The sequence below is a fragment of the Dendrobates tinctorius genome, unplaced genomic scaffold (assembly GCF_039654945.1).
Source record: "Dendrobates tinctorius isolate UK_male_01 unplaced genomic scaffold, ASM3965494v1 ptg000251l, whole genome shotgun sequence".
NCBI lineage: Eukaryota > Metazoa > Chordata > Amphibia > Anura > Dendrobatidae > Dendrobates > Dendrobates tinctorius.
Window position 1 is genome coordinate 6,333,031 of NW_027361918.1, and position 21,987 is coordinate 6,355,017.

The 21,987-nt window shown below is 51.1% G+C and overlaps 1 protein-coding gene across 1 annotated transcript in view; it reads right to left on the bottom strand.

Annotated features, from left to right (window-relative positions):
* Positions 1–20,686, bottom strand: part of LOC141065364 (uncharacterized) — a 30,346-nt gene extending 9,660 nt beyond the window's left edge. Inside the window, exon 1 of the mRNA XM_073557807.1 lies at positions 20,602–20,686. The gene's annotated coding sequence lies outside the window, so the exon portion shown is untranslated. The remainder of the gene's footprint in view (positions 1–20,601) is intronic.
* Positions 20,687–21,987: the final 1,301 nt, after the last annotated feature.

Sequence of the window (21,987 nt, forward strand, 5' to 3'; positions counted from 1 at the left end):
GCTCTGATGCGTCGAGCTTGGAGGAGGCGCGGCTTCACACGGCGCCGATCAATGACGATGTTTGTCCGGGTCTCTGGCGTCGTCATGGCGACGCGTCCCTGTGTTGCCGCCTCCTCTCTCCTGCTCTGACGCGTCGAGTTTGGAGGAGGCGCGGCTTCACACGGCGCCGTTCAATGACGATGCTTGCCCGGGCCGTGCACAGGAAGCCCGCATCAATGCCGCCTCCCCACTCACTCCACTGCTATATAAAAGAGTGCAGGGGCAGTCTAATCATATTCCCCTTTGAGAAAGCTAACGCGAAACGCGCGTCAGGGGTTTCCTGCCCGCACCTTAAGGTAAATATGCTTTAGCAGCAACCTTACATCAACGCCTGGGTATATGCTGGGTTTATGCTCTTATTGCCACTAGTGCTTATGTATGCCACATTACCCAGTATCCCCAATTTGGCTTGTCTTCTGCACTTCCATGTGCTTTATTATATTTGGCACCTTCATATACCACTGTGTTCTTACTATTAAATTAAATCTGTGCATTTCTGTGGCTTCACTGTTTGCTAGGGAATTATAAGACCACAATATATGCAGCATTGCCATTTGCCCTAGGTGCGTTTTTTTGTGTGTTACGTCCCCCGCATAATTATGTTTCTATATATATCAATGGATTTTTTCTGTGATATTTTATTATGTCATAATAAAGTTTGAATTTTTAGGCATTGCTTCCTTCTTTTTGTTGGATAATATATAAACGGCATAGCGTCCATGACAGAGCTTCGCTCTGTTAGCAATGTCCAATACGCAGGCTTTTCAGCCTCACAGGTATATCTCACCCCGTCAGGGTTCTCTCATGGCTGCTTCTCCATGCTGCAGACATTCATTCCCTCCAGGGAACTCTCAGGCACTTGCAGCAATTACTCACAGCATCCACACGTGCTGTCAGGCAGGAAGCCCCATCTCAGCGGGACCTTCCACACTGGACCAACCGGGTCCCAGCGTTCACCACATGTGACCTACCCTGGCCACATTATATGGTTCATAGCCATGCCCACTTGGTCACATGACTCTGACCTCATCACAGGTCCTTCAAGCACTTACACACTCTTTACAACAGTGTTCTTTAAACACACCCCCTGGGTGGGTTTGTAGGTAACTGACCCGCCCATCTCCCTAGTTACCTGGAGACTTCTCCCTGTCACATTCAAGCAGCACCTCAGCAGTATCACTGCTGATCAACACATAAGTCTCCATCTCAAAGCCACCCACTTTGAGATACATAATGGCCATTCCGTATTCTGCCATTCATCCTTTCTCCTGGGACATCCACACAGCGCCCCCTAGCGGACACAGTGGTTACTACACCACATAACTCCCCCCTCTGTTCAAACTTGTGGGGTTGAACACACAACATTACACCAGGGTCTCGCGACCGGGCACTCACTACACCTTGCCCCACAGGTCGAGAGAACCGTCTCCATCTGTCATACGGCCTCGTTTCTACGTTAGACCTCCCCCGCCTCCAGCGGTCAAAATACCGGCCCTGATCTTTGGCCCTCCAGTTACAGTCTGTCTGCATCATCAGACACTGTCTAGTCACCACATTCCTCTCCCTGTTTGTTCCGTTCCCCGACCAGCTCCCCCGGTTGGTACGGTCATCAGTCTTAATCAGGCCTACTGTCTGGCATGAGTCTGACTCATTCAGGGTCTCATAGGAACTACGGTCTCTCAACGTCGTCCTGCCAGTCGAACTACCACTTGCTGACATTTTTCGGCCATCTGCCATGTCACTTCTTGGAGGAACCCTTCGGGTCCTTATATCTTGGGTTGAAGGCGGCCGTCACCTGGTATTCCTTACCTCTTTATTGATTCGCTGACGGTCCAGCCTCAACGGCTCAATCTCTTGCAGGTACCCCACTCGATATATCCGGAAGTTTCTCTGGCTTTCCACGGAGTCAACCACCAGGACGGGAATCCTACACTCTTCACTGGATACCTGGTCTTCATCATCCGGAGGGATCCTCACACTCACCACACCGGAGCTTCTCCCAATCAGACCTTTGGGAACCGGAACTACCTCTTTCCGCAAACCCAACCGATCCATAGCCTCTCTTGCTAAGTCTAGGCGTCGAGCAGCTTTCATATTACTTCGCCTAACCAACTGTTTGACATGGAGACACTGCAGATGCATGTTTTTCAGGACAGCCACCCGCTTTGCTGTGTCTTCCCTGGCTGACATTATCACCAACTGCCAAGTCTCAGGCGCCCAGTGCACCTTACAAACTTTGACCGCCTCTTTGAAAGCCTCATGCACACCTTCCTCAACACAGGCCTCTTGCATGTCTTTTGGTACATCAATCACAAACTTGAAGGTCGTGGCCTTGCTCTCTTCCTGGCCAGGAGGCTCTGGCTTTACCACGGACACTTCCCTCACTACAGTTGACCCGATCGGGTGACTGTCTTCTTCAGTTCTTAGCTCCCCAACGTCACGAGAGCTCATCTCTTCATGACCGTCTGCCAAGACAGGCACCAGCAGCTCCGTTCCACCACCAGTCGGACCCGGCCGCTGTTCATCACTGTCAAAGTTCTTCTCCCGCAGAAGACCACTTACAGTTTCTTTGAGCTCCAAGACTTCTTTCTCGAGCTCCTCAACCCTGTGCTCGGCTATTTGTCTCAGGACTCTTTCTTGTTCGAGATATTCTTCCATCTCTTCCCTAAGCGTCTTGTTCACATTTTGCCACGTTGACAGGTGACCTTTGAGCTCAGAGACTTCCTTCTCTAGCCATTCTATTCTGTGCTCTCTTTCTCTCTCAGAGCCACAGTCACCCCCAGAGTCTGAGTCACCCCGGCCTGTCGAGTAATTCTTCCAGTTACCAACTAACCGTGTTTTCCCCCCAATCGTCTCATCTCCCAGCCCACCATCCGTCATATCACGAGACGTCAGGTCCGTAAGTTGGGCAGATGTACTTCTTCTTCCGGTCAATTCTACCTCTGACCTGTCCACGTCAGCAGCAGTCACCGTCTCAATATCTGTTAGCCCAACAGTAGAAACGTCTCCAACCTCCTGCCATATGTCATCAAACACGACAAAGTCCCGGCCCCTCTCCAAGGCATAGACTAAGTCCCGTAGTATCCCGCCCCCTTGGCACTCACCACCTACGGGCCCCTCAAACATCACTCTGTCTACCGTATATTTCACTGTGTCCCCATGTTTACAGCGAACCTGGACCATTCTCTCGGTCAGCTGCACTCTGGGAAATTTTGATTTTCAATGCAAAAAATTTTTTTTATTGAAGACACCACAGGGGAATAGTGCGTTGAGGTAACGTTTCGACCCTATGTCGGGTCTTTTTCAAACCTCACTAAAGTGCCATATGTAGAAGTCCGGTCTGGCAGGGACCAGGCAGAGGTCCTAAGATGAGCTGGAAGCGTGGGGCAGCTAGCGCCGTCTGTGGTGTAGTTACCTCAACGCATTATTCCCCTGTGGTGTCTTCAATAAAAAAATAAAAAAAAAAAATATTAAATTTCCCAGAGTGCAGCTGTTTCTCTTCACTGGATGACCATCTGGACTAAGTTCCAGGTTCAGCTTGCACCTACCTCATATCCACAGAGTGCACGCCTTGTCTGTATCACCATTCTCTCGGTCAGACAGAAAGTGAGAGGAGATCCTGTCAGTCACCTGACACTTTGAATCCAGCCGACCCGAGACTCCTGCTCGGTGCAGCATTACGGTACACACCTGTTGCCCGTCATTATCCGGAAAGAATATTCCACATTCAGAAAACAACATACACGAACATTGCCGTTCCTCTTTTGACACACCAGCCCCTTTCTGGACCACCCCAATTTGGGTCACCGCCCCCTCCCGGGACTCCACCCCTTTTTGGGTTACCACCCCAATTTGGGTCACCGCCCCCTTCTAGGACTCCACCCCCTTTTGGGCTACCACCCTGATTTGGGCCACCGCCCCTTTTGGGATTTCCCCATGTCCGTTATATCGGTCTCCTTAGACTACAGTTCACACAACACAGTTTGTCTCTTTTACGATACCACACAAGTCCTTGTTGGCACCACCACAGCTCCTGCTGTCACCGATTACCGACACCACCGGCTGCTGTTCACACACTGCGGCTGGTGTCCTCTTCGTAACCCCGCCGAGTTACAGGGAGCCGCTTGTCCCCTTCGTAACCCCGCCGAGTTACCGGAAGCCGCTTGTCCCCTTCGTAACCCCGCCGAGTTACAGGGAGCCGCTTGTCCCCTTCGTAATCCCGCCGAGTTACAGGGAGCCGCTTGTCCCCTTCGTAACCCCGCCGAGTTACAGGGAGCCGCTTGTCCCCTTCGTAACCCCGCCGAGTTACCGGAAGCCGCTTGTCCCCTTCGTAACCCCGCCGAGTTACAGGAAGCCGCTTGTCCCCTTCATAACCCCGCCGAGTTACAGGGAGCCGCTTGTCCCCTTCGTAACCCCGCCAAGTTACCGGAAGCCGCTTGTCCCCTTCGAAATCCCGCCGAGTTACAGGGAGCCGCTTGTCCCCTTCGTAACCCTGCCGAGTTACCAGAAGCCGCTTGTCACCTTCTTGACTCCCACTGAACCACTGCAGGCTGAGTTGAGAAAGGAAAAAAAAACACCACACAAAAAACTCCCGTGTCCTGTCTGTGTGCTATTCAGGACGTTCCGTCTCCTCTCCTGAGACCGTCCAACACACAGGGCGCACCGGGTGCTATTCAGGCAACCGACCCTCCTCTCAGGGTTTCCCAACACACCGGCTTCACCAGGTCCAGGGGCTCAGCGGGTGCTCTTCAGGACATCCGTCTCCTCCTGAGACTGCCCAACACTCACGCCTCACCAGGTCCAAGGTCACACCACGTGCTCCAGGGATCCGCACTGGGCTCACTGATCCGGCAGTGTCTTACTCACTAGGCCGCCCCATGGTTCCAGAACCACAGCCGGGCAGTGGCTTCCCCAACCGTCAGCCCTCCTGGCTCAGCATTGCCCTCAGCAACCGACTTTGCAGTCCTCTTCTCTTGCTCCCAGCAACAAGGCTACAACATTGCCCATAGCATTTCTCCACCAAATGTGAGGTAGCGCTGTCATTCATGGTTGGGGGACACTCGCTTGGCAGCCACAAAACCAGATCCGGCACAGGTTTTCTATAAACTCAGAACGGTCCATGCAGTTTATTAAACATCATAAACCATGACCAGCAATGTATAAACGGCATAGCGTCCATGGCAGAGCTTCACTCTGTCAGCAATGTCCAATACGCAGGCTTTTCAGCCTCACAGTTATATCTCACCCCGTCAGGGTTCTCTCATGGCTGCTTCTCCATACTGCAGACATTCATTCCCTCCAGGGAACTCTCAGGCACCTGCAGCCATTACTCACAGCGTCCATACGTGCTGTCAGGCAGAAAGCCCCATCTCAGCGGGACCTTCCACGCTGGACCAACCGGGTCCCAGCATTCACCCCATGTGACCTACCCTGGCCACATTATATGGTCCATAGCCACGCCCACCGGGTCCCATGACTCTGACCTCATCACAGGTCCTTCAAGCCTTTACACACTCTTTACAACAGTGTTCTTTAAACACACCCCCTGGGTGGTTTGTAGGTAACCATGCCCACCCATCTCTCTAGTTACCTGGAGACTTCACCCCGACATATTGAAACAACACCTCAGCAGTATCACTGCTGATCAACACACAAGTCTCCATCCCAAAGCCACCCACTTTGAGATACATAATGGCCATTCCGTATTCTGCCACTCATCCTTTCTCCTGGGACATCCACACAGCGCCCCCTACTGGACTCAGTGGTTACTACACCACAGTGTACATCTTAAGGTTAGGCCTGTTTCACACTTCCGTGTAACAGCAGAATAGTGAGCGCAGCTCTGGAGGGGACTGGAGGATAAGACATGATGTAACAGCAGAATAGTGAGCGCAGCTCTGGAGTTGACTGGAGGATAACACACGATGTAACAGCAGAATAGTGAGCGCAGCTCTGGAGGTGACTGGAGGATAAGACATGATGTAACAGCAGAATAGTAACCGCAGCTCTGGAGGTGACTGGAGGATAGAGCACGCCCAGGAAGAGGAGGAGCATCTGTGCTGAGCATCTGCAGGCTAGGGTCTTGCTAAGCTCCTGGGAAGGGAGGTTTTTTCCTGCAAGGACTTTCCATCTGCCCCCTTCCCAGGAAAGAGGACTTTCCCTGGGACTGAGCGCCGGAGCTGATGTGTGCCTGGACCTTACCGTCACATCTGGTGGTGAGGGTTCAGGCAGCGACATGGAGGTCGGTGCTGGTGCCCGTGGTGTAACAGCCGCTGGCGTTATTGGCAGTAGTGGTGTCCGGGCTCAGTCCCCGGTGGCAGGGGGGGCTGGCCTGGCGCTCAGCACGGGTACAGCCAGGACCGCACCTCCGGCGGTGAGTGCTAGGGTCTCTGGATCCCCCACGCACGGGTCCGTTAAGTCTGGTCCACTTATGTCCAGAGGCATAGAAAGGGCGTGGAGGCTGCTGTGAAGCAGCAGCTAAAAAAATGCAAGGGGCCGGTAGCTCCTCTGACGGCGCCCGTGGCAAGAGCGGGGTCCCCGGCGCGTAGACCCAAAAAGGGGTCCGTGCTGGCGGCACCACCGCCGCTGGGTGATGAGGGGGAGTGGCCAGCCCTGCCAACATCAAGTGGTGGGTTCAGGGGCGCAGTGACGGTCCGTGAGGGGGGCGTGGCCTCCCCGAGTGTTGCCCGGCCTGCAAAGGCTGCGGCATGCGGGGGGGCGTGTCCTCCTCGGCCGCTGTCCCGCCCGCTGTGCCCGCGTCACCTGGGGAGGGCGTGGCCTCGCAAGGGGTCACTGCTCTGCCCGGGGTGGCTGCGGCCGGCGGGGGGGCGTGGCCTTGGCGGGTCCGCTGCCTCCTGTCCCGCCTACCCCCCCAAGCAGCATAGTGCCCCCAAAAGTCGGTAGGGAGTTGTCGGGGTCCCCAGCCCGCTTACCTCCATCTGGTGGTGCGGGGGCTCTGGCGCTCCTTGGGAAGCCGGCGGGGGTGAACAGCAGAGGGCAGGGTGCGGTGGCAGTGGCTGTCCCTGCCCTCAGTGCAAAGACACCGCAAAAAGAAAAAAAAGTGGAGCCAGAGAACCCAGGAGCTGCTGCTGCTCCCAGGCTCGGGCAGGGCGTACTGAGTGCGCTCTGCTCGGAGGTATTTAAAGGGGCAGCGGCACTCCTGGACAAGAGTTGGAGCAGTGCCAGCAGCTCCAAGGAGCAGAGCACTGGCCAGTCAGGGCCCCCAGCGGGCAGGCAGGGGTACTGCAACACCAAGTCTGCTAATGCAAATAGTGGTCTATCTGGAAGTGAGAGTGGGAGTGAGATAGGAGATATTTTTGAAGAGCTGTTTGAGGACATAAATGGTGATGTGAGCGATATGGATGAGGGAGTGAGTCCGAGTGTGAATGTGGCAGTAAATGCTGGAGTGAGTGCCGGAGCGAGTGGAAATAATAAAAGAGTGAACGGGAGAGTGAATGAGGGTGCTGGCACAAGTGGTGGTAGTGGTGGGAGGGCTGGCCCGTCTGCCCCCCCAGCCGCGAGGCCCCAACGTAATTATGCGGGGGTCGCGGCTGGGGGTCGGGGTGGTTCCGGGGGGGTCTCCTCGCCTCCGGGCTCCGGGGACGGCGGTTTGCACCGCCATTTCCTGGAGGCCCTCCAAAGGGGAGAAAGATCGATCATGGTAGAGGGGAGGACAGTGGACCTGTCTTTCTGGATGGAGAGACATGGCCTAGCAGCCTTCCAAAATCAAAGGGAGGGAGGGACTGTTTGGTCTCTCCCCACAGCCGGGCAGGGGCCGCCAAGAAGGAATGTGGTCTGTCTTAGGTGGGGGGGCAGTGAAGCTTGTCCACCTGAGAGCAAGGTGGTGGAGCTCCTCCTTAAGATGGGCTTCGGGGCGAATGACATCTTTGCCCTGATACATCCTTCGGCGTCCCGCTTCTTTGACGTCAGCTTCGTGCGGCCAGAGGGGCTTGAGCTCTTCTGGTCAAACTACGAGCTGGTGCGAGAAGAGCCCGGATGGCGAGACTTCGTGGCTCAAGCGGTGTCTCGCCAAAATTCCGCCAAGCGAGTGACCGTGGTTACATGTAACGAGTCACTCGCAGGCGTGGACATCATGACGTGGCTTTCCCGTTACGGGGAGGTCACCGAGGTCCCAAAAAAGAACAGGGACGAGTTTGGCATCTGGTCGGGGGGCTGGACCTTCATGGTCAAACTGAAGGTTTCTGGCGGCACGGTCACCCACATCCCTTCCTCGGCGTTCCTGGGAAGGGACAGGATCCTGGTCTTCTACCAGGGGCAACCGAGGGTCTGCCACAAGTGCGGCGACCCCACCCACTTCAGCGCCAACTGCAAGGTGCAGAAGTGCGCGTTGTGTGGTGGGGTAGGTCACCTGGCTGCATTGTGCAAAGACATTCGGTGCCACCTGTGTGGTGACCTGGGTCACCCTCTCAGCCGCTGCCCTCGCTCTTTCTCTAATGCCGCCACAGTCCCGGTGGGGGGAGACCGCGGGGGGGCAACCCCTGGTGGCACTTCTTCTGCTGTGGCAGGTGGTGGCGGAGGGGGAAGAGCTGAGGGGCCAGTGAGGAAGGGCAATGCTGCAAGGGGCCCTGCGTACCAGCGGAAGCAGGAAAAGCGCAAGGGAGGTAAGGGACAGGTGGAGCCTCGGGCAACCGGGGTGATGCCTGCTCCTCCCTCCAGGCCCGTGGCCAAAGCCTCTGAGGCCCTGGGGGAGAGTGCGGTGAGTGAGGAGATCAGGAGGATGGAGAGAGAGGAGAAAGTGGCTGACTCGGACAATTCCTCTCAGTATGAAAGTGTTGATGAGGATGTCCAAGAGCAGCCTACAGCACCAGGTGGCAAAACCAGGCGTGCCAAGCGCAAAGCGGTGGGGAGGAAGGCTGACAAGCCTTCAAAGTCTCCCCCGCCCCCGACCACAAGAGTGCATACGGAAGGGCCCGCTGGCCCCCCTATGATCAGACTCTCCAACCGCTTCAGCTCCCTCGGAGGTTCAGATGATGAACCGCAAGACGAGGGTACTGGGCCGGGGGCAACACCGGAGGGTCCTTCAGGGGATGGCGGAGTCCGTCCCTCAGGGGGCATTGTTCCTCCTGAGGGGGGGACAGACCTGGAACCTGGGGGCGAGGACACCGGGGGGGGTGGGATGGACACATCGGGAGCTTCCCTGAAAAGGAAGGTGTCTGACCCCTCCCCAGGTGGAGGTGATAGCGGGGTAGGGAAGAAATTGGCCATCCAACTCGATCACCCATGATGGCTGAACTCGCCCCGTTGACGCTGGCGTCTATTAATGTCGCCAGCATTAAGTCAGATGCGGCTCGCTTCACGGCCTTTGATTTTTTCTCCCGGATTGAGGCAGAAATTTTATTTTTGCAGGAGACCAGACTAACAGACATGGGGGCCATCTATAAAGCACGGAGGGAGTGGAGGTGCGGGCCCTCATACTGGTCTCTTGCGGCCGAGCCGTATAGCGGGGTGGCAGTCCTTTTTAAGACTGCAGCAGTTGAATGCCGACGGGTTACTGAGTTGGAAATGGGGAGGTGCCTGATCCTAGATGTCTTCATGAGGGGACAAGAGCTCCGGCTCATCAACGGCCCGCAGTCCAAGTGGGACCGCAAATGTCTCTTCCTGAGGATCAAGCCCTTTCTTTTTACGAGCCGACAGGTGGTCTTCGGTGGGGACTTCAACACCATTACGAGGTCCCGTGACCGGGGGGGTCCCGGAGATCGCCTGGCTTATGATAGCGTCGCATTGAATAGCATAGCCAGTGAAGCTCGCCTGGTGGATGTCCACATCTGGCACACCCCAGGTCACAGGGGTTTCACCTACCATAGGGGTAGCAGTAGGTCTAGAATAGACAGGTTTTTTTTTAAGGAGGACGCCAACTTTTCTGCTGTGTACGCCGTTGAGGTGGAGTTCTCCGATCACTGTCTAATTTTCTTTTCTCTGAATGTTGCAGAGACTCCTCGGATGGGAAGAGGGCTGTGGAAGCTCAATTCATCCCTGCTGGAAGAAGCGGAGGTGAGACAATCCTTCGAGGATTTTCTTCAGAGCCAGGTACCGCTGTTGGATCTCTGTAGTAGTAAGTCAGAGTGGTGGGAGATCTTCAAAAAGCGGGTGGCGGGGTTCTTCCGTCAGCTCTCGAGCCTCAGGAGTCTGAACAGGCACCGCTTGTACCAGGCTCTGGGGAGGAAACTCGAGCAGCTTGTCTCGACTGGAGGTGACCGAGAGGAAATCTCCAGAGTGAAATCTTTGCTCAAGAGGTGTCAGTATGATAGGCACACATCTTTGGTTTTTGAGAGGGACTTCGGGAAGTACCGCTCGCCCGACCCTTACAGAAACTGTAAGATGTCAGTGAATTGTAAGATGGTGACAGGACTGATCGACAGTACGGGGTCCCTGAACAGATCCAAATCAGGGATCCTGGAGGTAGTCAGATCCTTCTACTCACACCTCTTGGAAAAGAAGGATCTGGATCGGGACAGGATGTCGGCTTTCCTGGCTGAAGCCGTCCCTGAGCCAGGGGGTGACCCCTCTCTTGGTGTTTTGGCAGAAGAAATCAGGGAAGAGGAAGTGAGACTGGCCATTGATGGGCTTCGGCTCAAGAAATCGCCAAGTCCGGATGGCTTAACATCCGAGTTCTATAAGACTTTTAGGGACTCCTTGGTCCCCCTCTTGACAGGGGTATTTAATGAGTGTCTCTCCTCGGGCACTCTTCCCGGCTCAATGAGGAAGTCAGCCCTCATTATTCTGTCAAAGGGTAAGGATCCGTCCCGTATCGTGAATTGGCGTCCCATAGCGCTTCTCGATACGGACCGGAAGGTTCTGGCCAAGGTGCTGTTTAATCGGCTGGTGAAGTTTGCACCCCGGCTCCTTTCAGGGGCCCAGCATTGCTCTGTTCCAGGCCGCAGTACTTTTAGTGCTGTGCTCGGTGTCCGAGAGGCAGTGGAGCAGGGTAGGGCAGGTCACTGGAAGGGGTACTTGCTGTCATTAAATCAAGCGAAAGCCTTTGACCGGGTCAACCACGAGTACCTCTGGTCCGTCCTTTTGAGGTATGGTCTGCCTGGGAGGTTTGTAAAATGGTTAGAGATCTTGTACCAAGGGGCGGAGACTATTCCGCTGGTTAATGGTTGGTCAGGTCGCCCTTTTGAGGTGGGTTCTGGGGTCCGTCAGGGCTGTCCGCTGAGCCCGCTTTTATACGTGTTCGCGATCGATCCCTTCTTAAGGATCGTGGACCGTTGGCGGGAGTCGGGATGGACCAGGCGGGCTCTGGGTCCTCTCTGAGGGTGGTGGCGTACGCCGATGATGTTTCCCTGTTCGTATCCTCGAGAGGGGAGGTGGACTGGGTCATGTCGGAGGTAGTGCGCTACTCGGAGGCATCCGGGTCCATGATCAACCGGGATAAGTGTGAAAGTCTCTGGCTGGGAGGGGGAGATCCCAGGTTTGATCTCCCGGACACCCTTCCAGGGCCCCAGGCCACCGCCAAAATTCTAGGCATCGAATTTGGCCCCGGGGACTACCCCCAGCAAAATTGAGAGGGCAGACTTAAGATCGCCGCCCAAAAGGTGGACCAATGGAAGGGTTGGTCTTTAACCCTGAGGGAAAGGGTTGCCCTGGCTAAAGGCTATCTGCTACCTTTATTGATATACCTCGGCAGTGTGTGCATCTTGCCGGAACCTCTCTGGACCCGGGTCTATAGCCTGTTCTTCCAATTGTTATGGGGGAATAGGCTTAACCTAATCAAGAGGGAGGTTACATACCGTACGAGGAGACTAGGTGGGTTGGGTATGGTCAACCCAGGTGGTGTTTCTAGTAAACACCTTTCTTAGGACTAACATCTCCAACCTCTGGCTAGAGAGGGCTCCTCTGTTATGATTGAGTCACCGTAGGAGGCAAAAGCAGAAATACAAGCTAAGTCCAGAAAACCAGAGAAGTTGGCAACTATCAGATTGCAGACCCCTGAACCTATTAACACAACTAGCAGTAGCCGTGGGGGATTCCTAAGATGCCCTAGACCCCTTGATCACAGCCGGAGAATTACATAGGCCTAAAGAAAGAAAGGGGAAATCTAAACTGCCCCAGAGCAGACCCCAAAGCAATAGGCAGCCCCCAACATATAATGACGGTGAAGCAAAATGAAAATGCTAACACAGACAGAAAGATAGACTGAGCAAAGACGGGGCCCCAAAACTAACTGGATAGGAAAGGAAAGGAAGGCTGCTGTCTGCAATCTGCCAAAACCCTATCAAAGACATAAGCCAACCAGCTGATATGAAAAAGGCCCTGAAGCAGCTAGGCTTCAAAAACTGAATCAGCAGTCAGGTATTTTCAGAAGACAGAGCTAAATGAATTCAGCACACCCCAGCAGGGAATGGCAGAAATCCAGAAAAACAAAGCAAAAACAAAGTCAAAGCACAAAAGCAAAAGGCCGAGCAGCAAACTTAGCTTTGGAGGAGCAGGAATTCAGACTGGTCTCCAAGGATCCCACAGAGAAATCACCCGCAGGGCAGAAGGGCGTCGGCAGCATTATATCCAGTCCGTAACTCCACTCAGCCAGTCACAATCATCAGCCTCAGGTGTTTGACAATCAGGCTCACTACCTTTCTCTACCAGAAGAGGGAGTTCCTCGGGCCTCAGTAATGAAGGGGAAAATGAACTCACAACAGTACCTCCCCCTTGAGGAGGGGTCACCGAATCCTCAACTATGCCACCAGGGCGATCAGGCTGAACCCGATGAAAGGCACGCACCAATCGTTTGGCATGAATATCAGAGGCGGAGACCCAGGAATTATCCTCCTGACCATAACCCTTCCACTTAACCAAATACTGGAGTCTCCGTCTAGCCAGACGGGAATCCAGTACTTTCTCTACCTCATACTCCATGTTACCTTCAACCAATACAGGGTCTGGAGGTGCCACCCCCGGAACAACAGGTTCAACAAACCTCTTCAACAAAGATTTATGGAACACATTATGGATTTTAAATGTGACAGGAAGAGCCAAACGAAAAGAGACCGGATTAATAATCTCCACAATCTTGTAAGGTCCAATAAATCTAGGTTCAAACTTTGGAGAAGCCACCTTCATAGCAATATTTTTTGATGATAACCACACCATATCACCAACCTTAAACTGGGGACCAATGGTCCTATGTCGGTTGGAAAACCGCTGGGCCTTCTCCTGGGAGAGAGATAACTTATCCACCACTTGGTCCCAGATCTGGTGCATTCTCTCCACCACAGTGTCAACACCTGGGCAGGCAGAGGGCTCCACCTGCCCTGAAGAAAATCGAGGATGAAACCCAAAGTTACAAAAAAAAGGTGACATCAAAGTGGCAGAACTAGCTCTATTATTCAAAGCAAATTCGGCCAAGGGCAAAAATGAAACCCAATCATCCTGATCAGCAGAAATAAAACATCTCAAATATGACTCCAAGGTCTGGTTTGTTCTCTCTGTCTGCCCATTGGTCTGAGGGTGAAAAGCAGAGGAGAAGGACAACTGAATTCCCAGCCTGGAACAGAAAGTTCTCCAAAATCTAGTCACAAACTGCACTCCTCTGTCAGATACAATGTTCTCAGGAATCCCGTGCAAACGAACCACCTGTTGTAAAAACAGGGGCACCAACTCAGAGGAAGACGGCAACTTAGGGAGTGGTACAAGATGAACCATCTTAGAGAACCTATCACAAATCACCCAAATAAGTCATCCTCTGAGAGACAGGCATATCAGAGATGAAATCCATTGAAATATGGGTCCATGGTCTCTTGGGGACAGGCAAAGGCATCAACAACCCACTAGAGCGAGAACACGATTTAGACCGGGAGCACGTCCCACAGGACTGCACAAAATTCCTGACATCACGAGACAAGGAGGGCCACCAAAAAGACCGACTCACCAGATCTCTAGTACCAAAAATACCTGGATGACCAGCCAAAGCAGAGCAATGAACTTCAGACATCACTCTGTTCTTCCACTGGTCAGGAACATACAACTTTTACTACTGGGACAACGCTCAGGTTTGTCCTCCTGGAACTCTTCCAGAGCACGTCTCAAATCGGGCGAGATGGCAGAAAGAACTACCCCTTCGCCTAAGATGGTAGCAGGCTTGGTCACCACAGGAGAATCAGCAAGGAAGCTCCTAGAGAGGGCGTCTGCCTTGACATTCTTTGTTCCAGGAAGAAAAGAAACCACAAAATCAAAACGTGTAAAAAACAAGGCCCACCTAGCCTGTCTAGGGTTCAAGCGCTTAGCCGACTCTAGGTAAATCAAATTCTTGTGGTCAGTGAGGACCACGACTTGATGCTTAGCTCCCTCCAACCAATGTCTCCACTCCTCAAATGCCCATTTCATGGCCAACAGTTCCCTATTCCCCACATCATAGTTACGTTCAGATGGAGAGAACTTTCGGGAAAAGAAAGCACAGGGATTCATTTTAGATGTTACAGGATCCTTTTAGGACAAAACAGCTCCTGCACCAATCTCAGAAGCATCCACCTCTACCTGGAATGGAAGTGAGACATCAGGTTGCCGCAAAACCGGGGCGGAGGTGAATCTTCGCTTCAACTCCTGAAAGGAAGAAACAGCCTCCGGAGACCAATTTAACACATCAGCACCCTTTTTAGTCAAATCAGTCAATGGCTTGGCAATACTAGAAAATTTTACTATAAATTTCCGATAAAAATTAGCAAAACCCAAAAACTTCTGGAGGGCCTTCAAAGAAGTGGGCTGAACCCAATCGTGAATGGCCTGTACCTTGGCCGGGTCCATTTCAATAGTTGACGGGGACAAAATAAATCCCAAAAAAGAAATCCTCTGTACTCCAAAAAGGCATTTAGATCCCTTGACATACAGGGAATTCTCCCTCAAGATCCGGAACACAGTCCGAATATGTTCCACATGAGAATCCCAATCCTTGGAGAAGATCAAAATATCATCCAGATAGATAATCAAAAATTTATCGACAAAATCTCGGAAAATATCGTTCATGAAGGACTGGAAGACAGAAGGGGCATTAGTGAGCCCAAAAGGCATCACCAGGTACTCAAAATGTCCCTCCGGAGTATTAAACGCCGTCTTCCATTCATCCCCATGCTTAATGCGAATAAGATTATACGTCCCCCTGAGGTCAAGCTTGGTAAACCAGCAAGCACCTTTAACTCTGGAGAATAGATCAGAAATCAGGGGTAACGGATACTGATATTTAACAGTAATTTTGTTGAGGGCACGATAATCAATACAAGGTCTTAATGATCCATCCTTTTTGGCTACAAAAAAAAAAATCGGCACCTAAGGGTGACGAGGATGGTCTAATATGACCCTTCTCCAACGCCTCCTTAATATAGGATCGCATAGGCTCGTGCTCGGGTACAGATAAATTGAAGAGCCGACCCTTGGGAAATTTACACCCCGGGCTCAGTTCAATTGCACAGTCATAACTCCTATGAGGAGGCAGAGACGCAGACTCATTTTCACTAAATACATCATAAAAGTCCGCCAAATAATCAGGAACATCATGCGACTGGGGAGAGGTGGAGAAAACAGGAGCATCACTAAAGGCACACCGACAACCCCAACTCACCACAGACACAGATTTACGATCCAAAACTGGATTATGAATCTGTAACCAGGGAAACCCCAGAACAACAGTATCATGCAGATTATGCAACACCAGAAATCTGCAATTTTCTTGATGGTCTGGGGCGACCCGCATTACCACCTGGGTCCAAAACTGGGGTTTATTTTTAGCCAAAGGAGTAGCATCAATTCCCCTCAAAGGGATAGGCGTCTGCAGAGGTGTCATCGGAAATCCACAACGTTTAGCAAAATCCAAGTCCATTAGGTTTAGGGCTGCTCCCGAATCCACAAACGCCTTGGCGGAAAATGTGGACAGGGAGCAGATCAGAGTAATAGCCAGAAGAAACTTAGGTTGAACTCCCCCAACAGAAAACGTGTGTGCAAAGCGTTTCTCTCGTTTGGGACAGACAGAAATAATATGCGAGGCATCTCCACAGAAAAAACACAACTTATTACGCCTTCTGAACTCCTGACGCTGCTCTCTGGAAAAAACTCTATCACATTGCATAGGTTCAGACATTTGTTCAACAGGTGGCAACACCTCTCGTGCAGCTTTGCGTTCGCGCAAACGCCGATCAACCTGAATGGCTAATGACATAGAATTGTCAAGACCAGAGGGAACAGGAAATCCCACCATAGTATCTTTTACGGCTTCTGACAACCCCTTCCGAAAGAGAGCAGCCAAGGCATTATCATTCCAGGTAGTAAGTACCGCCCACTTTCGGAATTTTTGACAGTACAATTCTGCAGAATCACGACCCTGGCTCAATGCCAGCAGGGTCTTTTCAGTCTGATCAATGGCATTAGGTTCGTCATACAACAACCCCAAGGCCTGAAAAAATGCGTTCACATTAGTCAGAATAGGATCATCTGGTTTCAAAGAAAACGCCCAATCCTGGGGATCGCCACGCAGCAAAGAGATGACAATTTTAACCTGCTGCGCGGAGTTCCCTGACGAGTTAGGCTTCAAAACAAAAAATAATTTACAATTATTTTTGAAATTCAAAAATTTAGACCGATCCCCAAAAAATACATCAGGTGTAGGAATCTTTGGTTCAGCAGCATGTGAATGAGCAAGGTAGGCGGAAATTCCCCGCACTTCCGCAGCGAGCTGCTCCACACGATCAGACAATTGCTTTATCAGCATTGAGAGAAAAAAAAAAATTCCCCCTACGGCCTCAGAGATATAGAGGAAAAAATATACACTTTTTTTTTTTTTTTTTTTACAATTCTTTCCTGCTATTGAGTACCCTAGGATATACGGTTAGGCGGGTGATTCTGTTATGATTGAGTCACCGTAGGAGGCAAAAGCAGAAATACAAGCTAAGTCCAGAAAACCAGAGAAGTTGGCAACTATCAGATTGCAGTCCCCTGAACCTATCAACACAACTAGCAGTAGCCGTGGGGGGTTCCTACGATGCCCTTGACCCCTCGATCACAGCCGGAGAATTACATAGGCCTAAAGAAGGAAAGGGGAAATCTAACTGCCCCAGAGCAGACCCCAAAGCAATAGGCAGCCCCCAACATATAATGACGGTGAAGCAAAATGAAAATACTAACACAGACAGAAAGATAGACTGAGCAAAGACGGGGCCCAAACTACCTAGATAGGAACGGATAGGAAGGCTGCTGTCTGCAATCTGCCAAAACCCTATCAGAGACATAAGCCAACCAGCTGATATGAAAAAGGCCCTGAAGCAGCTAGGCTTCAAAAACTAAATCAGCACTCAGGTATTTTCAGAAGACAGAGCTAAATGAATTCAGCACACCCCAGCAGGGAATGGCAGAAATCCAGAAAAACAAAGCAAAAACAAAGTCAAAGCACAAAAGCAAAAGGCCGAGCAGCAAACTTAGCTTTGGAGGAGCAGGAATTCAGACTGGTCTCCAAGGATCCCACAGAGAAATCACCCGCAGGGCAGAAGGGCATCGGCAGCATTATATCCAGTCCGTAACTCCACTCAGCCAGTCACAATCATCAGCCTCAGGTGTTTGACAATCAGGCTCACTACCTTTCTCTACCAGAAGAGGGAGTTCCTCGGGCCTCAATAATGAAGGGGAAAATGAACTCACAACACTCCTCCGTGGGTAGTCTCCTGCAAGGGTTGGCTTTGGCCTTTCTTCCAGGAATGGGAGACAGGAGGGCGGGTGAAGGACCTACGCACACCTCATGGGCATCTCCCGGCTTACGCTACCCCGGTTCTGAAGGTGATCCGCCGGTGGAGTCTGGGAATGTGGGAAATCAGGACCATGTCGAGGCAGTGCCTTGACAGGAGGGTCCTGTTGACCCATTTCCAGAAGCCCCTGGCCCTTAAGGATTGCCCAGGCCGGGATCTGGAGGTCGGGCTGGGGCTTTTAAATTCTAAGCGGATCCCCATAAAGTTTTGGGACTTGACCTGGCGTTGCTTCCACGGGAGGCTGTATGTAAGGGACAACTTGAAGTGCAGGATCTCCGATGACCGGGGTTGCCCTCGTGAGGAGTGTGGCGACGTGCTGGAAAGCATGGAGCACTTCCTGCTTCATTGTCCCTTTAATGCAGAGGTTTACAACAGGGTGGGTGCTTCCATACGTTGGCCGCAGCTGGCGTCCCTCTCCTACGCTGAATGGGCCTATGGAGCGTTCAGATCCCTGGGTGGCCGGGACCCGTGCACTTTATTCCTAGTCAGTGCAGCGGTTAGGTTCCACACTTGGAATGCACGGTGCCTAGTTTCGACGCGGAAAAAAACCCTCCCAAGGGATGAGGTGGTAGGAAACATCTTGTGTGACCTGGTGAAGGTCCGTTCTTTGGAGTTTGAAAGGTTGGGTGTGAGGAAGGCCTCTTGGCTTTGGAGGGGCCTCTCCTTTTAAAAACGCACTCAAGGGAGAGCTAGCTCCGTGTGAATGAGGGTAGGGATAGCATAAGTTTCACTGGGTGTGTTAGGGACAGAAGTAGGGGCAGATAGGGACAGGGAGGGACAGGCACTGAGGGACAGATAGAGAGTTAGTTATGATAAGTTAGGTAGAGTAGGGGCAGGAAGGGACAGATAGGGACAGGTTTCTTTTTTTAGGGACAGAAGTAGGGACAGTCTTAGTTCTTGAGGGATAGGATGAATGTGTTAGTGAGGGATGGAGCCTCTAGAACCCCGTTTTCCTGGTGGTGGGCTGGTGCATGCCACCTTAGCTTTTTGTTTTAAAAACAGGAAATATAATGGATATTGGGCTTACAGGTGCCAAACTTGGGCCTTGGGTATGTAAATGCTGTGTTTAGTTTGTATATTAATGCGTAAGTAGATGGGATGGTATTGAGAGTTTTGGAAAATGTCTTTTGGTTGTGCTTTGGCAAAAGGAAAAACATATAACACACGTTTTTTTTTTAGTTAGAATGTGTGGATGGGGTGTAGTCAGGTTGGGAGGGGGGTGCATGGGGGGGTGGTGGATGGATGACCGGATGCCAAGAGCAACATGAAGGAGCAGAGGAGCAGGGCAGGAGAAGTAGACTCTGCGGACCCTGGAAAGAGTTTTCGTGTGGAATCAAAAGGCCATAAACTTTCGTGGACCAGATTTTGCAGTGACAAGGCTACAAACTTGTAGGACCTGCGGTGCAAGGTGGTGGGAAAAAAGGCTGCGAACTTGTTGCCATGTGTGGGAGAGGGAAAAAAAAAAAAAAAAAAAATCTTTGCTGTGTAATAGGAGGTAAGGTTTGTCGGCCAAAGTGGCAGAGTTCTTGTTTTTTTCAAGGCGGAGGGCCAGGAAAGGGTTATTTTCGTTTGGTTTTTGTAAATAGTAAAATTGTAAATAGTAAACCAGTAAAATCGGTGAGGTGTGATTGGGGGTGAATGGAGTGAGAGTGGGGAGAGGGGTTTATGTTTCTTTGTATTTTCTTTTCAGTGGATTCCTGCTGGGAGACCCTTAGGCCTCTTTCACACTTCAGTTTTTTGCATCAGTTATAATCCGCCAAAAAGTCAGACAAGCGGATCCGTTCTCAACTGATGTGAACGGATGGCACAGGATCCGTTTTTAGACGGATCCTGAAAATGAGGAAATGTAAAGGAATCGCTGGCCGGGGAGGGAGAGAGGGAGAGGGGGAGAGAGAAGAATTCTTTTTTTGTCCGGCACCCAGACAGATTTCGGGGTTAATTCAGTGTCTGGAGGATCCGCCGGGAAAAAAAAACGTTGCAAGCTCCGTTTGGAAATCTTTGAGGATGTTGGCGGACACTAACATTCTGGCGGATCCTCAAAAAAACGGATGCAACGGACGGCGATCCGTCAGGATCCGCCAATAATGAAAGTCAATGGGGAAAAAAACGGATCCGCAAAGAAAAATGGTGGATCTTGACTGATTGTCAAAAACGGAAGTGTGAAAGAGGCCTAAGCTGCCGAGCTCAGTGGAGGACAAGGAAAGGATTTGGACTTTCAGTTGTTTGCGCATGTTTTGCACATTTTATGTCTGTCTATGTTGGTTTTCTTTAGTTTATGTATTGTGGTTTGTTTCTGAGTGTAATTTTGATAATTTTGTAAAATAAAAGAGTTGGAGGATAAGACATGATGTAACAGCAGAATAGTGACCGCAGCTCTGGAGGTGACTGGAGGATAAGACACGATGTAACATCGGAATAGTGAGTGCAGCTCTGGAGGTGACTGGAGGATAAGACACGATGTAACATCGGAATAGTGAGTGCAGCTCTGCAGGTGACTGGAGGATGAGACATGATGTAACAGCAGAATAGTGACTGCGGCTCTGGAGGTGACTGGAGGATAAGACACGATGTAACATCGGAATAGTGACTGCAGCTCTGGAGGTGACTGGAGGATAAGACACGATGTAACATCGGAATAGTGAGTGCAGCTCTGCAGGTGACTGGAGGATGAGACATGATGTAACAGCAGAATAGTGACTGCAGCTCTGGAGGGGACTGGAGGATAAGACACGATGTAACATCGGAATAGTGACTGCAGCTCTGGAAGTGACTGGAGGATAGCACATGATGTAACAGTAGACATTACTCTTCAGTGCATTAGTACCTGTTGTCTGTGTCCGGTGCTCTCTCCTGTTCCTGTCCTCTGTGCTCTTTTCGGTGCTGGCTTCTCCTTCGTCTCTATGGTGACAGTAAACAGTCTCGGCCTCCACAGTTGCACAGCGCCCTCTGGTGGCCGCCGGTGATTCTGCAGTCTCCCTTTTCTGTCGCTTTCTGGTCTGTCAGCACAGGATCATGTCAGGGATAATTTGCTATGAAGAATGGAGAATCTGCCAATCACAGGACAGGAGAATGTGCAGAATTTGGGACATGTAGGTGTTAAATTAAGGGGTTAATTCGTTGAAACAAATTGTGTGGGCTCCCGCTGCAATTTCTCCTCCAGAGAGGGAAAGCCAGTGAGTGAGGACAGATTTTCATCTAGAGCGGAACCATTGTTCTTGCCCCCCCCCCCCTGCTACAAACATCTGCCCCCAGACACCCCAGAAAAGGCGCATCTATAAGATCTGCCTTTTCTGGCACTTAGCCTCTCTATTCCCCTTGCCCTGTAGTGGTGGCTAATGGGTTAATGTCACCTTGCTATTAAAAGGTGACATTAAGCTGGATTAGTATTGGAGAGGTGTCAATAAGACACCTATCCATTATTAACCCTAGAATAGTAAAGGGTTAAAAAATCACACACACATTAGTTACAAAATCTTTTAATGACATAAAGACACCAAGTTTTTGCCCAGATTTATTAATCAGCTATTCCAATAAAATACCATGATCTGTAAAAAAAAAAAATAAAAAAACAACAATATCCTTACCTCTTCGCTGTTCAGTCAAGTCTCCCGCTGCAATCCATCACAAGGGGTTAAATAGTTTACAACGGGGACCGGTGCTAATGCGACCGGCCTGACTCTAAACCACTGCAGAATGAATTAATTCATTTCTGCACAAGCGCCCCAGCTGACTGGAGATGAACTAATAAGCGTGGGAAATTTTCTGAACTTTTTCCCACACTGTCAGTTCACCTCAGGTCAGCCAGGGACTCTGCGCAGCCTCAGTGACGTCAGCAGGAGTCCCCTGGCTGACCTGAGGTGAACTGAAGAGAGTGTGAAAAAGTTCAGAATCTTTCCCACGCTAATTAGATCATCTCCGGTCAGGCGGAAGGCAGAGATGAATTCAGTCATTCTGCAGTGGTTTACAGCCAGACCAGTCGCATTAGAGCAGTTCCCGCTGTAAACTAATTAACCCCTTGTGATGGATGGCAGCGGGGGACCTGACAACATCAGAGAGGTATGTATATTGTTGTTTTTTTATTTTATTTTTTTTACAGATCATGGTATTTTATTGGCAGATTAATGAATTTGATCAGAAACTTGGTGTGTTTATTTCATGAAAAGATTTTATAATTAATGTGCGTGTGTGTGTCCGTTTTTAACCCCTTACT